The sequence below is a fragment of the Mauremys reevesii genome, linkage group 1 (assembly GCF_016161935.1).
Source record: "Mauremys reevesii isolate NIE-2019 linkage group 1, ASM1616193v1, whole genome shotgun sequence".
In the NCBI taxonomy this organism is placed as follows: domain Eukaryota; kingdom Metazoa; phylum Chordata; order Testudines; family Geoemydidae; genus Mauremys; species Mauremys reevesii.
In genome coordinates, this window is record NC_052623.1 from 128,002,191 (window position 1) to 128,018,546 (window position 16,356).

The 16,356-nt window shown below is 43.4% G+C and overlaps 1 protein-coding gene across 2 annotated transcripts in view; it reads right to left on the reverse strand.

The window, feature by feature from the left end:
- LOC120399556 (P2Y purinoceptor 8-like) overlaps nucleotides 1-16,356 on the reverse strand; it is a 45,550-nt gene that overhangs the window by 21,264 nt on the left and 7,930 nt on the right. The gene's annotated exons all lie outside the window — the stretch shown is intronic.

A 16,356-nucleotide genomic window follows, 5' to 3' on the forward strand; every position in this document is an offset into this window, starting at 1 on the left:
TATGGATTTTGCTAATGGAGAAGAAGGAATGAAGCAGCATTTGGAAATGTCCATAGCTATCCAAGTGTCATTATTTGGGACTGCTGAAATAATGAAGATATGGGCTGATGGGCTGTCCAGTGCTAGAAATTATATAGTACCTACATCCCCAAAGTAAAGAAAATAGTATTCAGATATAATGGTAAAGGGGATTATGTTTAATAGAAAATGTATGGCTAAATCCCTGTCACTGCTTTTGATAATCTCAACCAAATCTCAAAAGAAAATCAATCTCAAAGAAAATAAACAGTCAATGTGAATTTCAGGAAAGTAAATTTAGAATATTCTTCTCTCTCTCTCTCTCTCTCTCTCTCACTCCCCTACCCCAGTAGAAAAGCAGAATTTCAGGCTTAAAAAGTCTTTTTTTTTAAAGTAAGGTTATTAATTCCATTTTTATGAACAAATCTAGGAAGGGCATGTTGTTTGTTGAAATCTTTTCTAGAACTACCTTGCCAGTAGTGCAGGTGAGCAAAGACAGAACATTCAGACATCTTAGACACTAAAGATAAGGTGCAATGATAAAAAGCTGCTCCTCGCATGATAAGGGATCTTTTACGTTAGTACTTTCTGCTCAGACCAGTCCCTCTTTCTTCCTCTTTCACTTCTGTGAAACTTTTTAGAAAATATCAAAAACAAATGTGAATGTGGTTTACTCACGTCAACTCTTCCACCACTCCCATACCATCTCAACAGATGCTACACCGTAACCTATGATATGTGCATTGTTTACTTTTACACTATATAGACTATAATAGATTTTGAAGCATTCTATCATACCAATATATGGATGATGACACCACACAAAAATGTGCTTTATTTTATTTACCAGTTGCACTATATTGCAGTAGCAAATTATTCTCCTCTACCAAGGACAACCGGAAAAAGAAGACACTTAGAAAATCAACAACCAAAATGTATTTTTTAAGAAGAGTTTATACCTTCACAACAGGAAATATTTTTAAATGGCCATGTGAATCACAAGACAAACCAACCACTTTCTGAACTGTGTTCATTCTAGTCTTCTATTTTTAGGTCACATCATGCGCAAACTGGCTGCCTACACTGTTAGTATTTTATTACAAGCAAAACAATAATCTAGCACTTGCACCATTGGGAACAGGATTTTATTTCATTTCTGTATAAATCCTGATTTGCCATACTAAATTTCATCATTTGTGGGAAGCGGAGGGTAAAAACTGGTTAGTGACTTATGACCAGAGATTTCTTTGAATTGGCACCCTCAGCAATAAAATGTAATTCAGTATAGTGGTTTGGAGGAGAATCATTTAGCAGCAGAGTTCCAGCCTGGGTTCCATCCCCTGGCAAAGGCAAAACAAACAAAACCATACACAAAACCCCACACCATGTTTCCCTCCTTTTTCCATGTATATCCATGAGAGTAGCAGTGATGTTAGCAGACAACTTTGCACGAGTATGAAGTTGCTGTAGAGGCTGAATAATTCATGCATGATGACTAAGCATTAAAGCAATTAGTCATCTTGTTAAACATGCCTACAGTGCATGGGCATCTATGAAGCACTAACCAAAACTTCCCAAGTGCTATCCCAGCATGCACTGGGCCCAGCCTAAAACCTTGGATGTATCTCTTCATTATCACTTGTTCTAAAGGCATCGTTGGGAATTAGGTGAAATCATTACAGGCCTTCCCAAAGCTTTCTGTAGAAATACCTCTCACCCAAGTCAGTATCAGTCAATTGGAAGAGCCAGGAATCAGTTGAGAGCTAGTATGATGTGGATGACAAGGACACAACTGGGATGAGGGTGGTCATGCCTGAACAGGGCTGGCCTTACCATGAGGTGAACTGAGGCAGCCGCCTCAGGGTCCAGACTGTGGGGGTGCCACTAGGACCCAGAGTGTGGAAAATTGTGTCTGCTGCTTGTGTATATGTAATCTCTCTGCTCTAGATGCACAGAGATGGTGGAGTGCTGAGCTGGAGGAAGGAGGGCACAAGAGACATAGGCAGGCAGGAGAAAAGGTGAGAGGGAATAACAGAAAGCAGCGGGAGCTGCAGGGAGAGAAAGGAGGAGGAGCCTCTTATGTACCTCTCTAGCACCTCCAGGATCCTGGACTGATTAACAGCAGCTTCTCAGATGGTGTTTCCTGCTGTTTCCCTGAACCCACTCGAGGAGAACAGGCAGTCAACTGAAGTAGTAGGAGCCAGTTAGGTCCTTAAGATGCTGATATCTTCCCTCACTCAGGCCCTGCCACCAGCCTGCTTATTTGTCCCCTTCAATTGAGTGTTGAGAGCTACTATAGCTGGCACAGAACAACAGTCATGAGTGAAAGAAGAAAATGCCCCTCTGGGGCAGCATTCAGAAAAGAAGCTTTTCTATCTAAGCAAGAAGGAGCTCTCCTGAGATACATAGACACAAATGTGCACGGTGTCTGGCCCCAGCGAGCATGTGAGTGGTGAGGAAATGCCTGATCTTCCAGTTAGTCAGCATGCAGATGAGCTGGCAGCTACTACAGCATCCATATCTCCATCTCAAATGGATGTAACCATGCACATTCTTGAAGAAAAGTGTAGATCAGAGAAGAGTGTGGTGGAGGCACAAGAAACAGCTGTTGCTGCAGTTAGTTCCTTAAGTCTAGATGATCAAGGACTGTGGACCCACTTGAGCAGTAGCTTGAGGGACTTCCTTCTACTGCGTGGGCCACAGCAAGTGAAAAGCTTCATGTTCCCCAAAGACAATGAAAATAGAAGTTTCCATCCAACGCATTATTGGCATGAAATTCCCAATGGTGATAAAGTGGAGAGGCCATGGCTTATGTACTCAAAAACCCAGAATGCTGCATACTGTTTTTGCTGCAAACTCTTCCAGTCTAATGTTCCAGCCACATTGGGTTCTACAGGAACAAAGAACTGGAAAAATCTGGCTATAAATCTGGCATGCCATGAGAAGGCAGCAAATCACCAGAGAGCATTCCATATTTGGAAAGAGCTTGAGATGAGACTGAGGTTAAAGGCTACCATAGATGATCAGCATCAAGAGAAGATTGCATCAGAGTCTCTTTACTGGCAAAATGTTCTGAAAAGGCTCATTGCCTTTGTGCTTGCTACCCAAAACCTAGCACTGCATGGCACTTGAGATCAGCTGTATGTGCCAAACAATGGAAACTTCCTTAAAATTGTGGAGCAGATGGCTGAGTTTGATGCTGTACTCCAGAAGCATCTAAGAAGAGTCACCACCTAAGAAATGTACACACACCACTACCTTGGAAAAACAATTCAAAATGAGATCATACAGTTACTGGCAACAAAAGTCAAACAGACGATTGTGGCAGATCTGAAGTTCAGCAAGATATTACTCTGTTATTCTGGACTGCACACCTGACATCATCCATAAGTAACAAAAGAACCTAGTGAAAATGTCCCTGCAATGGTGATTGTCAGAGAGCATTTTCTAGAATTTATTGATATTGATGATACTACAGGAGCTGGTATGACAAATGTGCTTCTTAAAAAGCTGGAAGATACGGGAATTGCAATTATGGACATGAGAGGTCAGGGCTATGATAATGGTGCCAACAAGAGAGGAAAGAGCAGAGGAGTGCAGACACGGATCCGAGAGTTAAACCCTCAAGCTTTTTTTGTCCCAGGCAGTACTCATTCATTGAACTTGATGGTCAGTGATGCAGCATCAGCTTCTAGTGAGGCTGCTGAATTTTTTAATGTAATTCAAAGCATCTATGTATTTTTCTCTGCATCAACGCATCAATGGCAAATTTTGAAGCAACATCTGGGACCATCCTCTCTGACACTGAAACCACTGAGTGCCACATGATGGGAAAGTCGAGTGGAGGCGATAAAGCCTATCAAACACCAAATTGGAAAGATAGATGATGCCATAGTTGCCATTATGGAGGATAATGCTATGACAGGAACTGTTCGTGGGAGAACAGTGGCAGGGGGAAATGGAATCACCAGAAACATACATAACTTCAAATTTCTGTGTGGCTTAGTGTTGTGGCATGACATACTGTTTGAAATAAATGTTGTAAGCAAGAGACTCCAAGGTGTTGAGTGTATAAATAAGATATATCTGGAGTAGGGTGACCAGATAGCAAATGTGAAAAATCGGGACAGTGGGTGGGGGTAATAGGAGCCTATATAAGAAAAAGACCCAAAAATCAGGACTGTCCCTATAAAATCGGGACATCTGGTCACCCTAATCTGGAGCAATGGAACAACTGGACAAAGCAAAGTCATACCTGCAGTCTTTCAGGTCAGATGAGGGCTTTCAAAATGTTCTGAAGAGTGCACAGACATTGGCAGAGAAACTTCACACTGAAGCTATTTTCCCACCCATTCAAGAATACAAGAGTCACCGAAGAAGAAGACATTTTGATGACGAGGCACGGGATAATCCCATAAGAGATCCCAAAAAACAATTCAAAGTTCAATTCTTTAACCAGGTGCTAGATTGTACAATACAGTCAGTTGAAGAAGGTTTCATGCAGCTCAAGGAACACAGCAGTATATTTTGGATGTTGTATGATATTCCAAAATTCCTCACTATACCTGAAGAAGACCTACACCAGCAATGCAGGGCACTAGAGACAGTGTTGACACATGATGCGATATTGATGCGAGTGATTTAGGTGCTGAACTAAAAGCCCTTTCAAGATACATTTCAGCAGGATCAACTCCAAAGGCTGTTCTGGAATATATGTGCGCAAATAAGATGACCACCCTCTTTCCAAATGCTTTTGTTGCTCTGCGCATACTTCTAACACTTCCTGTAACAGTTGTCAGTGGAGAACGCAGCTTCTCCAAGCTGAAGTTAATAAAAACACATCTACACTCAACAATGACACAGGAGAGAATGGTTGGCCTTGCAACCATCTCAATAGAGCATGAACTGGCCCAGACTGTGGACCTTCAGGAAGCAGTTCAAATCTTTGCAACCAAGAAGGCACGGAAAGCACCACTTTGATTATTCAAACAGATAAAAATGCCAGTGTTTACTATGCAGACAAGAAAAGTGACTTTTGCTGTTCAGGCATTTGAAAGTTTAGTGTTACTTAAAATTTGTGAACAAGACATTTTAAGTTGTTCTCTTTTATTGGGGTAGGTAGCAGAGCAGTACCATGAGAGGAGTAGAACAGGAAGAAGGCAGAATTGAGACCTTTCAAAATTTTGGCCCAAGCGAGGGGGCATGGGTGCATCATTTTTGCTCCCCGCCTCAGGTGCCAAAATGTTGTGGGCCGGCCCTGATGCCTGAAGGTGAGAGCCACAGGAGTGGGCCATGTCTGGAGGTTAGAGCACAGCCTAGTTAGATTCAAGAGTCAGGACCATGGGACATGCAGGGGCACAGTCAAGAGAAAAGCCAAGGGTCAGAGTCAGGGATCAGAAGCCAAATGCCAGAGTCCATGGTTGAGCCAGAAATGCAGTCAGGAAGTGAGATCAGGGGAATCAAGGATGGTGAACACATTGAGTAGCCAGCAAGTTCTGGGCACTGCTGAATCTATCCCTCCATCAATCAGGAAATGCAATCAATTAGGCAGCCCCTTCCAGGATCAGCTGTGTCCAGTGTGTTGCTAGGAGACTGACCCCGCTGCAGCTGGTGCCCTGACACTGGAGGAGAGTGAATGACTTTGGCACTCAGATAATCCTGACTTTCAGTGCGGGCTCCGTCACTGTCTTACTATGTGACCTTGGGCAAGTCACTTCTCCTCTCTGATTTAGTTTCCCCATCTAAACCAGGGGGATGATCATACTTGTTTATTTACTTTTCAGGGGTATGTGAGGATTAATTAGTCCATGTTTGTCTATCGCTTTGGACATGTACATCACTGTAGAAGTGCTAAGTATTATTATTATAAAGAGAACAGTAAGCCTTTGGAAATTGCCAACACCTAGCCTATATTACTAATCTGATTTGGCCTAGGAGCACTTATTGCTTGTCATAAGATGAAGCCTTTTGCTGTAATGCATTAGCTCCTTTGCTTCAGAAGCTGCTTCTGTTCTTTTATGAGTTCTGGGCAACCCTCTAGTCATTTAATTTTTTCTCTGATAAAACTACCTCATAAAATTTGTAAATATTATTGACTGGATTCACTCTTGTTCATGCCAATTTCTGCCAGGGGTGCTAGGAACAACGCCCAAAGTAAGCAGCAGTGGGCTGGGAAAGTGTATTGGCCAATACATCAGGTGAATATGCTCCTGTGAAGCCCCTTGTAGAAACTAACCCTCATGCTTCAAATCCTAACATATATGCATAACTTTAAGCATTTGGATAGTCCTGTTGTCTTCAGTGGAACTGCTAACATTGTTAAGCTAAACATGTGTCATGGTTTTGCAGGACAGAGCCTAGGGCCGCTCCCCTGCAACATAACATTTGCAGATCCACAGAAGTATATTGAGTAACTCCATGAGGCAACCATGATGAAACAAGGCCAAGGAAATAATTCAAAAGTTAAGGCCAAGGTTTTCCAACATGACTAATGATTTTCTGGATGCCCTACTTGAGACTGTAAGGGGACTGCTTTTCAGGGGTGGGTGCTCAGTATTTTCTGAAAATTAGGCCTCTTTAAGACAGTTCAAGTTGGGCACCCAAAAACAGAGGTACCCAAAATCACTGGTCACTTTAGAAAATCACTCTCCATGTAAACATAAGAACGGCCATACTGGGTCAGACCAAAGGTCCAGCTAGCTCAGTATCCTGTCTTTGGACAGTGGGTACAGGGTACAGTGAGATTTTCTGGCTGCATTTCTGTAGGCATCAAGTGCCTACTATTACACAACGTACTGCAGCCCAGTTTCTCTTCTCGTTGTATGCTGGGTGGGGATTTTTGATTTAATAGATTATTCACAACTCTTTCAGCAATTTCAAGAACGCACGTAACCTCACACCGCACAAGTTCAACTGACAGGAGCAGGTTTTGGTTATTTGAAAAAAGGTTCTTTGGAAACTTGGGTGTATAAAGTGATTGTGGGCAGGGCCAGCTCAATCACGCCAGCAACACAGAAAGCCACCAACATTTTTAGAGACTGTTAATTTGGTTAGAATGCACCTTCCTATAGAAAGCACATGCTAAACCCATGCCTGCTATGCCACTTACAGCCAAATCTTAGCATACTTATGTAACCCACTGGTCAATATGTGTTATCTTTCTCCCCACTGTGTAAGAGTCTGTTACAGCTCCCACCTACAGTTGTTGAATCTTTAGCTCAAGCTACCAAGGCTTACACTTTTAGTTCTGGAGGTCTCCAGTTCAGTCCTTGGTGTCAGCCAAGATAGCAGCTATTACACCTACTCAAACATGCAATAATAAATAATAGTTACGGGCCTGATTACCATCTCTCAAGATTGCTGGATTTCAGTAACTCAGCCAAAGATTATGGAGTGGGTGGGTGAGGGTCTGTGGCCTGTGGTGTGCAGGAGGTCAGACTAGATGGTCATGATGGTTCCTTCTGGCCTTAAAGTCATTGAGTCATGGTAAAACCTTATGTACAGGGTTGAGGGGAGAGAAAACTCCACCAGGAGTTCATAGAGTTCCACTCCAAACATTTCTATCAGGGAACATCCAAGGAAGCAGCTGTCAGTTTTCCCTCCAAGTACTAAGGACCCTGGGGGGTCCACTAGAGGTCAAAGCCATTGGATGGAGGCCTGGTGCCTCTGCACTGGCTCTGGAGCCCAGGAATCTCCTTCTGTTTCCTGGCAGCATGGCTCCCTTGGAGCTGTGCTATCAGGGCTTTCCCAGAAGGAGATGCTACCGTATCCTCTTAAAGCAGTGGAGTTGAGAAGTGCTGTATTATCTTTCCCTAAGCAACTCTAGAGCGTGCCCTCCTCCATGGCTTGCCCCACCCACAAATCCTGTGAGAACCTCAGGGGTCCCAGGAAGGGGAGGCCAGGGCCATGAAGGCAGCTATGCCTCACCCTTCCACATATGGGAAGGCAGATCTACACATAAAGGCCCCTCTCAGCACATGGATCTTGGAGACACAACATGGGCCAAAGAGCTTGTCTTTGCAAGGGTACTGCACCTTTAAGACTCCCACCCGTTGTGCTGAAAGAACCTTTTCTACTTTCTTTGCAGCATGCGCAGTCAGAGTGCTACTTGGTGAGCTGTCTCCTGTTTCACACACTGTCCCCTTCATGTGTTGTTTATCAATAATCTGTTAAATTGACTGTTTTTTTTCCCTGCAACTGCTTTGTCTCAGTCTCTTCTCCTTTTAAGTTAAAGTTCTCTGACAGGTGAAGATCACCCCAAGCCAGCTGACCAATCCTTCCAGGCAATGGTTCCTCAAACATTTTGGCTGCATCTGCTGCCAAGCGCTCACAGGTGTATAGCCGGCCCAACAGGTACACGGAGGGGATGGATTGGGGAGGAACACTGCCTGATTCTGCTCTCTCTCTCAATTGCACTTCTGCAAGACTGGGCAGAGTTTTGCCCGTAATGGCAGGAGAAGTCACAGAACAGCTGGATGATGCTCTTTACTTACAATCAGAGGTCTCGGTTTTCCTACGTGTACGTTTTGGAAGGAGACAGGTGGAGAAGCTGATTTGCATTCATATTTTTAGGCCTGCAGGGGCTTGCTCAGCCTTCCATGTAATTTAAAGCAGCCTGATGGGGAGCAGAGAATAACTGTAGTACAATGTGTTGCAGTTATGTCCCTGCTCCATCCTTGGATTGCCCCAGTACTTAATTTGTACCAGGGCTTGTCAGGGCTGTGCCCCGGCACCTCTAGGCTTGGCAGTTCATAGCCCCAGGACCTCTGGGCTCGCCACATCAGCTATGAATATAAAAAAAATTGCTTGAGCCCCAGCACCTCTTTCTTTACAAATTAAGCACTGGTTGCCCCCTCCCTACCCTGACATACTGGGAGCAGGGCCAGTATAAAGTGCTTACACCAGCTAAGGAGATTATCTGTATAGGGAGTATTCCAGGGGGGCTATTTCCACCCCTTCAGGGCCTATTTATGCTGCCAGATGAACAAATGAAAATCAGACCCATAGAATCATACTGTAGGGTGGATCAGTGAGAAACTATGAGCCTCCAGCATCAGCCGCTAAAGAGAATTAGATGTATGGAAGGCACACAGAGCAGTAGCTCTGCGCACACACCAGCCCCAACACAAGACCTCAGCTGTCTCTGGCAACTTCCTGTCATTACCCACACTACAAATGCACAGCAGGAGCAAACACTAGTATGTGGTGACACAAGGTGTAAGGAAAGTAGTGGAGAATCAAGTCACTATTAAAGGCATTTGGTGATAGGTCTGTAATGCGTCCTATGATAGCATTAGAAAATGAACGATCAGGAAAAGATCACCTCCTGAAAGAGAATGCAAGGTGACTTCTGGATAAGAGCTAGAGAAAACCACCTTCCCCACCAAACCATTTTATTAAGTCTTCACACTCCTTCTTCCTGTCAACTATGAAACCAGCTGAAAAAAGTAGCATAGTCCCCACACACCCATTAATGGTGGAGAAATACAAATGATCTATTCATAGACCAAAGCCAGGGAAGAAAAGTGAGACTAAACGGCTTAATTATGGAGCCTGAGAAACAACAAACAGAGTTAAACAGAAGGGAGGAGAAAGCAGGAAGTAGTGGTTGAAACAATCTGTAAGGCAGAGGAGGGGGTCAGTCTCATTTAAAACAAAGTGCACAAACAACAGGGGAAAGTACACAAAAAAAGTAAGTTGATTTTGTCATATTAGTAAAAGTTGTGACGGCCACTTTGGAACCTGAAGCCCTCCTGTTTATTCAAAGAACAGGTGCCAGCTTCCCACCCATCCCTCAGCCCTTAACTAGCAGCAAACGGATGGTTCAGTTTGTATGGTCTTTCAGTACTGGTATGGAAATTATTCTTATTTGGATTTGCATTTATGCATTTTGCTATTAGATATAATAAATGAACCAGGTAGGATTGTTAAGATGCTGTATAACTGCACTAGCCATCTAAGACAGATGAGCATTGTCAAAGAGACAAAATGTGAAGCGCTTTTAAAGGTGTCTTTGCTTGTTGCTATTATGAAGAGGTCATATTTTCTCTTTAGCAAAACTATGCAATACATGGCCTTGTCTCTGCTAGAGAGATTGTCTAGTAAATGCTCACTGGTGTTGAGAGTGGCTTGGCAGCCGCAGTGTTAGTAATGTCGGGAGCCCTAATCTAGACAACCTGCTTTTAACACTATGTTAAGTGTATTAGACTTTTTCAGAGCAAATCTAATCCACACCTTGTTCATTTTTACCTTGTCTGTACACAGAGCTTCCAAAATTGCTAATTGCAATACCAGTGTTAGCAGCAATGGGAAAACTGTGGGAAATTTGCCTCGGTTAGACAAGGCTCTAAGGACAACAGAGAAAAACAGGGCTGATGAGTAACAGAAGGAAGGCCCCGATCATGCAAACACTTAGGCACCTACTTAACTTATGCACATGTTCAATCCCATTGAGTTATTTAGGTTCATAACTGTAAGCACATGCGTAAGTTTTTGCAAGATCATGGTACAAAAGGGAACAGACAGTGACTGAAGTCCATCCTCACTGTTTGTGTTTGATAGAGACAAGGTAAAAGAAAAATACGTAGAATGTAAACTCTTTGAGACAGGGACTGTCATGTATTTGTGCAGCACCTAGCACAATGGAGCCTGGACCCTGTTAAGGCCTCTGGGAGCTACTGCAATGAATATTTTTACTTGCATTATCAAGGAAACATCTCTTTTAATCAGAAGTCACTATGACTCTTGTGCTACATTCTAGCTTTGCATTCCTACCACTTCAAAAGGACAGTTAATGGTTTAGCTATAATGAGAGGAAATGCAGTCACTGAGGAGGACGTCAAACAGCAGCACAACACCAAGAGTACATTTACACTTGGCACTGAGGGGTGACTGCTGCTTGGGTAGGAATTCCCACTCTAGCTTTAATGTAGCTAGCTCACTAAAAACTGCAGTGAAGACACCGCAGGGTGGACTCCAATGCGGACTGGCAATGCATGTCCGTACTCAGTGTTCCAGGTGGGCTTCCACAGCTCGCTCTGAAGTCTGCTCTGCTGCACCTGCACTGCTATTTTTAGCCATGCTAGCAACATTAAAGCTAGCAGATATATAGCTACCCAAGCTGCAATCACATCTCTGATTGCATAGTATACAGACCCTAGGTGACATGGTGATGGTACAGAGAGAAAGAGAGAGAGATAAGGGCTGAGTTATTTTCCCAGTGGACTCAGTCAGAGCTTTGCCGCTGACTTTGATGGAAAAGGGTTGTGCCCTTAAATGCAAGATTCTAATTTCTTACCTAATATTTCTTTTCTATAATCAAGATTTCTGTTATTACACAAATAATTACCCAAGCTAGTTGGGTAGTTATATGATTTTTATTTCCCTGCAGGTTTTTCTCTATTGTATCTGAAATCAGTTGTTATATTTTATCAATCTGACGGTTATGCTTTATGATTATGATTTAACATTTATATTGCAATGGTCCTAGAGGCCAACCAGATGGGGCCTCCTTCATGCTAGGTGCATGTCTACACAGCAATGTCTAAGGATCTGTCTACACAGCAATTAGACACCCGTGGCTGGTCTGTGCCAGCTGGCTGAGGCTCATGGGGCTCAGGCTAAGGGGCTGTTTCACTGCAGTGTAGTGTTCCAGGGTCAGGCTGGAGCTGAGGCTCTAGGACCCTGTGAGGTGGAAGGGTCACAGAGCTCGGGCTGCAGCCCTACACTGCAGTGAAACAGCCCCACAGCCTGAGCCCTGGGAGCCTGAGTCAGCTGGCACAGACCAGCCACGGGTGTCTAATTGTTGTGTAGCCATACCCTAAAGGGTCCACGGGGCACCTAAAAGGCAAGGACCAGCAGTAAAGGACAGTCATAGTACACTTACCCTCACTACTAGGGCTGACACTAAAAATGCTAATTGAGATGCTAGTTTTTCTGATGCTTCACATAAGTCATCAAACACTGTCAGGTGATAACATTTGTTCTCTGACAACCTGGACTGGACTTAGAAGGGAAAGGCTCATTGCTCATTATAACAACGTTGGCCATTTAGAATTATTTTGAGGTATTATTTGGAGGTTTGGGGGTGGGCCCTATGACCTGTAGAGGAATCTCCGCAGGATAACACTTGTCCTTCCCCAGAGCTACAGGTTTGCAGTATTGGGCCCTAGCTGATGTCACAAAGAGCTAAAGTTGTCTGTTTATCACCAGGATAATTTGGATATTTTCACTGTCATTTTTTAAATAAAAATGATACCAACAAAGGGCAATTACCCAACCACCCCGCAAAGCTGCTTTTATTTTTCCTCTAGGCATTTTACTGAAAGCTAGTTTGTTGCAGGCAACAAGTTCATCAGGTCACAGAATTGTAGAAATGTGAGGCTGGACGTCTTTGCAGCCTGGGTACAAAGGGCTGTAAAATATGGTCAGAATTAATGAGAGAGTTTTAGATGCCACTATAAAATCCATCTGCAAATGAAGAGTCAAATGCAGCTTGACACACTGCATTCCTTGCACAAAGCAGCTCCATTTTGTGAATACCCACCGGTGAGCATGCCTAGCTTCCATTGAAGTTAACAGGAAGTGAGGGTGCACCACATTGTACAATGAGGCTCAGAGCTGGCTGCAAAAATACACTTTCTGTAGACCTGTGACTTCTAGTTCTATCACTCATCCAGCTTGTATGTTTCTGGTCTGTTCTACATGAGAAAATGTCACATTTATTTACGACTTCTTTCAGATTTACAAGGCAAAGTTGAAGCTGACAAAATATTGGTAGTAAACCGATTTGGCTGTAGGGGGAGGAAGGCTCTACATGGTGGCTAGCCTTGCTGATAGTCCAATCCATATATATAGTGGCTGGCAATGGCAGGCAGGTACGACATTGAGAGCACTTCTGAATGTAGACTATGGAATCTTCTGATGTGGGTCTCCCTCAGCCTTGCCTATTGAAGTTGTTCCTCTTTAATAGATAAATATTCATTGGGCCAGAGAAAGAGTTAGAACAACTCTATATCCCAGTAGTTAGGGTACCTCACTGAGAGGTAGCAGCTTCCTGTTCAAATCCTTTCTCTTCATCAGCTTCAGGGGGCACTTAACTGGGAATCTCTCAGATCGCAGTGAGCATCCTAACCACTGGGCTAAAGATTTTAAGGTGGAGTTAAGTGGCTTCTGAGCAAGCCTACAAAATCAGGCTCCACATGCATCTTAGGCAGAGGAGCACCTAACTTCCCCCAGGTTTGTAGCTTGTTCCAGGGCTTAGGTGAGAATAGATGCCTGGACACTCTGAGTGAATCAGCAGGGCACATGCCCAGAGGCAGAAACGTAGGTGCCTAGGGAACTTTTACTGCAAAAACTTAAGTGCTCAGTGGGTTTAGGCACCTATAGGGTTAGGCGGCAGCCATATGGGAGGTTATAGATCACAGTGGTGTCTAAAAACAGGACTTAGGCTCCTAACTACCTTTATGGCTCCCACCTTTACTCAAACAAGTAATCCCACTGACATCGAAAGGAATAATCATGAGAGTAGAACAAGCAGGTATTGGGCCAATACAGCATGTGAAATTGCACTGGGTACTCGTTCTCTAGAAAATAGTTTAGTTTCCACAGGATACATTTGATTTAATTTAACGAAGTGAAAATGCTTTTTAAAAAATTCACAGTTTGAGACCCCGAATCTCTCAGCGGATGCACCCTGCACCCTGAAACGTGACTCATTTCAAGTGGGAATTTGTCCGGCTTTTTTACTTGCCAAACCTGAGTTCAGGGTTCCATGCTTCTAGTGCAGAAGCTGATGAGATCACTAATGCCCACTGCGGAGCAGGTTGTTGCTAGTTTGTCCTGCTAGAGGTGTTAGGTGGTTCCATTAGCTCCTGGAGTTAAAACATATGACCCAGAAGTCAGGTCTTTACATGGAATTAAAAGAGGAACTGGCTTTCAGCTATTTTGTTTGAAAATGTATTTAGTTGTCATTGCTTAAGCCTAGACATGTATTCAATTAATGATTTTGGCTTATCAAGGGTTTTTGTCTAACGTATATATAAAGCAGTTTAGTTCACTTTATGGCCCTGATCTTACGCCCATTGAAGTCAATGGGAATTTAGCACCCATCAGCTTTTGCTCACTCAAACGGTGATTGATCTGCAAAGTGGATTTTGAGGAGCTGTGTATTTCTGTGGACTGAAAAATTGTTACCAACTACTCATTTGTGGTCATCAACATTGAAGTGACCTATAGGGAGGTTGCGTCTAAAAATGTAGATTCTTTATTTCCTTTCCTTCTGTGTTGGCAAAATGCCACACTGAGATACCTAGGGTGACAGATTTAAGTATTGTAACGTTACTGACCATGCAGACTGTCTGAAATGTTCTCAATGACTTTTGGAACCTTGCACAGTTTCATTCATCCACTACTAACCATTCCTTTACCATTTCCTGTCCATAGTATTATCTGTGTCTTGCAATGTGAGCCAGGCTACGGCTCCCTGAGTACTTTACAATCAACCTGGAAAACCGCAGTATTCTTTGCAGTTGTCTGCTGCCACGCCCCACTGTTGCCCTTGGTGCACTTTTGTAAGCAGATCCCTGTGCCTCTGTAATGTATCATTGTGGTGGGGAATTGTGGACATGGGCCAGGGCTCTTGACTTTCCACTTGGCGCCTAGATTGGCATGTGAGGGTTGGGGTCTGTGTTGCCTGTTCACTTGTCTTCTATAACTATTACATATAAAAACCTATATTTAATGAAAATTAAGTTTGCAGAGTCAAGTGCTCAGAAGTTAGGAAATGCCAGGTTTAGGGTTGCCCATGAAACCTCTAATGCACATACACAAGGGAGCCAAATTATGATCACATACTATTTTTTCCGCATGACTGCTGTCTCATTCAGTGCATGTTTCTGGATGGTGTCAGGTAATAAATTAGAGCTGTGCTGTGCTGTGCATCGGGACATTTTATGTGGGTCCCTTGAAACTTGAATTCTATCCATATTCAGTATTTCTTTTAATTAGAGCTGAGAAGGAACAAGATTTTTCCATGCCATAAAAAAAAAATCCAAGATTTGGAAAAAAAATATCATTCCATAGTGGAACAGAATAAACAAATCCTGGAATTTGTCACAGAATGGCTGCTTAGCTCCCTGGGCATGAGCCTAAATATCTACACTGCAATTTTTATAGCCCTGCAGTCTGAGCCCTGAGAACCCGAGTCAGCTGACGCAGGCCAGCTGCAGGTGTTTTATTGCAATGTAGACATACCCTGAGAGCACAGGAGAGAGAATCTTCCAGCTGTCCAGGTATGTCTACTCTGCAGTGTAAGCCCACGATTAGTGGAATTCAAGTTGGTGGACCCTGGGTTAGAGAACAGAGGGCTTGAGCATCTACACTGATTGGTTACCACAGGCTGAGAATTTTTGAAGCTGAGCCACAACCTGGGGCTTCAGCATCTACACTGCAGAGATCTGAGTCCAACTAGCCATATCTCAGATTTCCTAGTGCCCTCCCGAAATGTGTCTGTGCGTAATGCCCCTGAAACCTGGAATGGAGCGTGCTCAGTGTAGACAGACTCTGGAGAATTTAGCTGCCAAACTTCTACTAGGCTTGTGTGAAATGTGCTTTTTGGAAAAGCATAAGTTGGCCAGATTCAGGCAGATTTTCATGGGACTGGCAAAAAGGTATGCCCCTCTTGGGAAATGTCAAGCCCCTGCTCCAAAGCTTAGAGGTGCTAGAGTCTCTCAGCAAAACAACTGTAAACACTTTCTAACATGTTAAACTATGTATTTTCCCCTAACCTCATTCTGAGATATGGCTGAAACATTTCTACTGAAATTTTCTCAAATATATTCCCCAAAAGGCAGACACCTGGCACGGAAGATTTCAGCCGGAATGGTTGGCATTTGGCAAAGGTATAAGCAACTGAATACTGCATCTTATAATGGGGCGTGATAGGTAACCTTAACTATAGGTGCCACTACTATTGCAGCCTATACTTATGAGTATTGGCAGATTTTTCCACACCTCTTGGCCAGGATTGGTGCTGGTTCATTTGGGTACATTTTTCACCATTGTAGACTCAGGGACAACAGGATTGTGTCCAGCTGAGTGTTAAATGTTTACTTTCAAACAATGGCGCTTCCTCCTTTGTGCCTGGGCAATTATTCCTCAGTCTTATTGAACTAATTATTTAGAAATTATTTCTAACATTCAGCCTAAATGAGGCCTTTCTTAATTTCATCCCAATATATATCAGGTTCTCTTGAACATTCTCTCACTCCATCTGTCACTGGATCTGCCCAATCTAGGTAATAACAGACTGCTACAAAACACAACACTTTTCATCTTAAA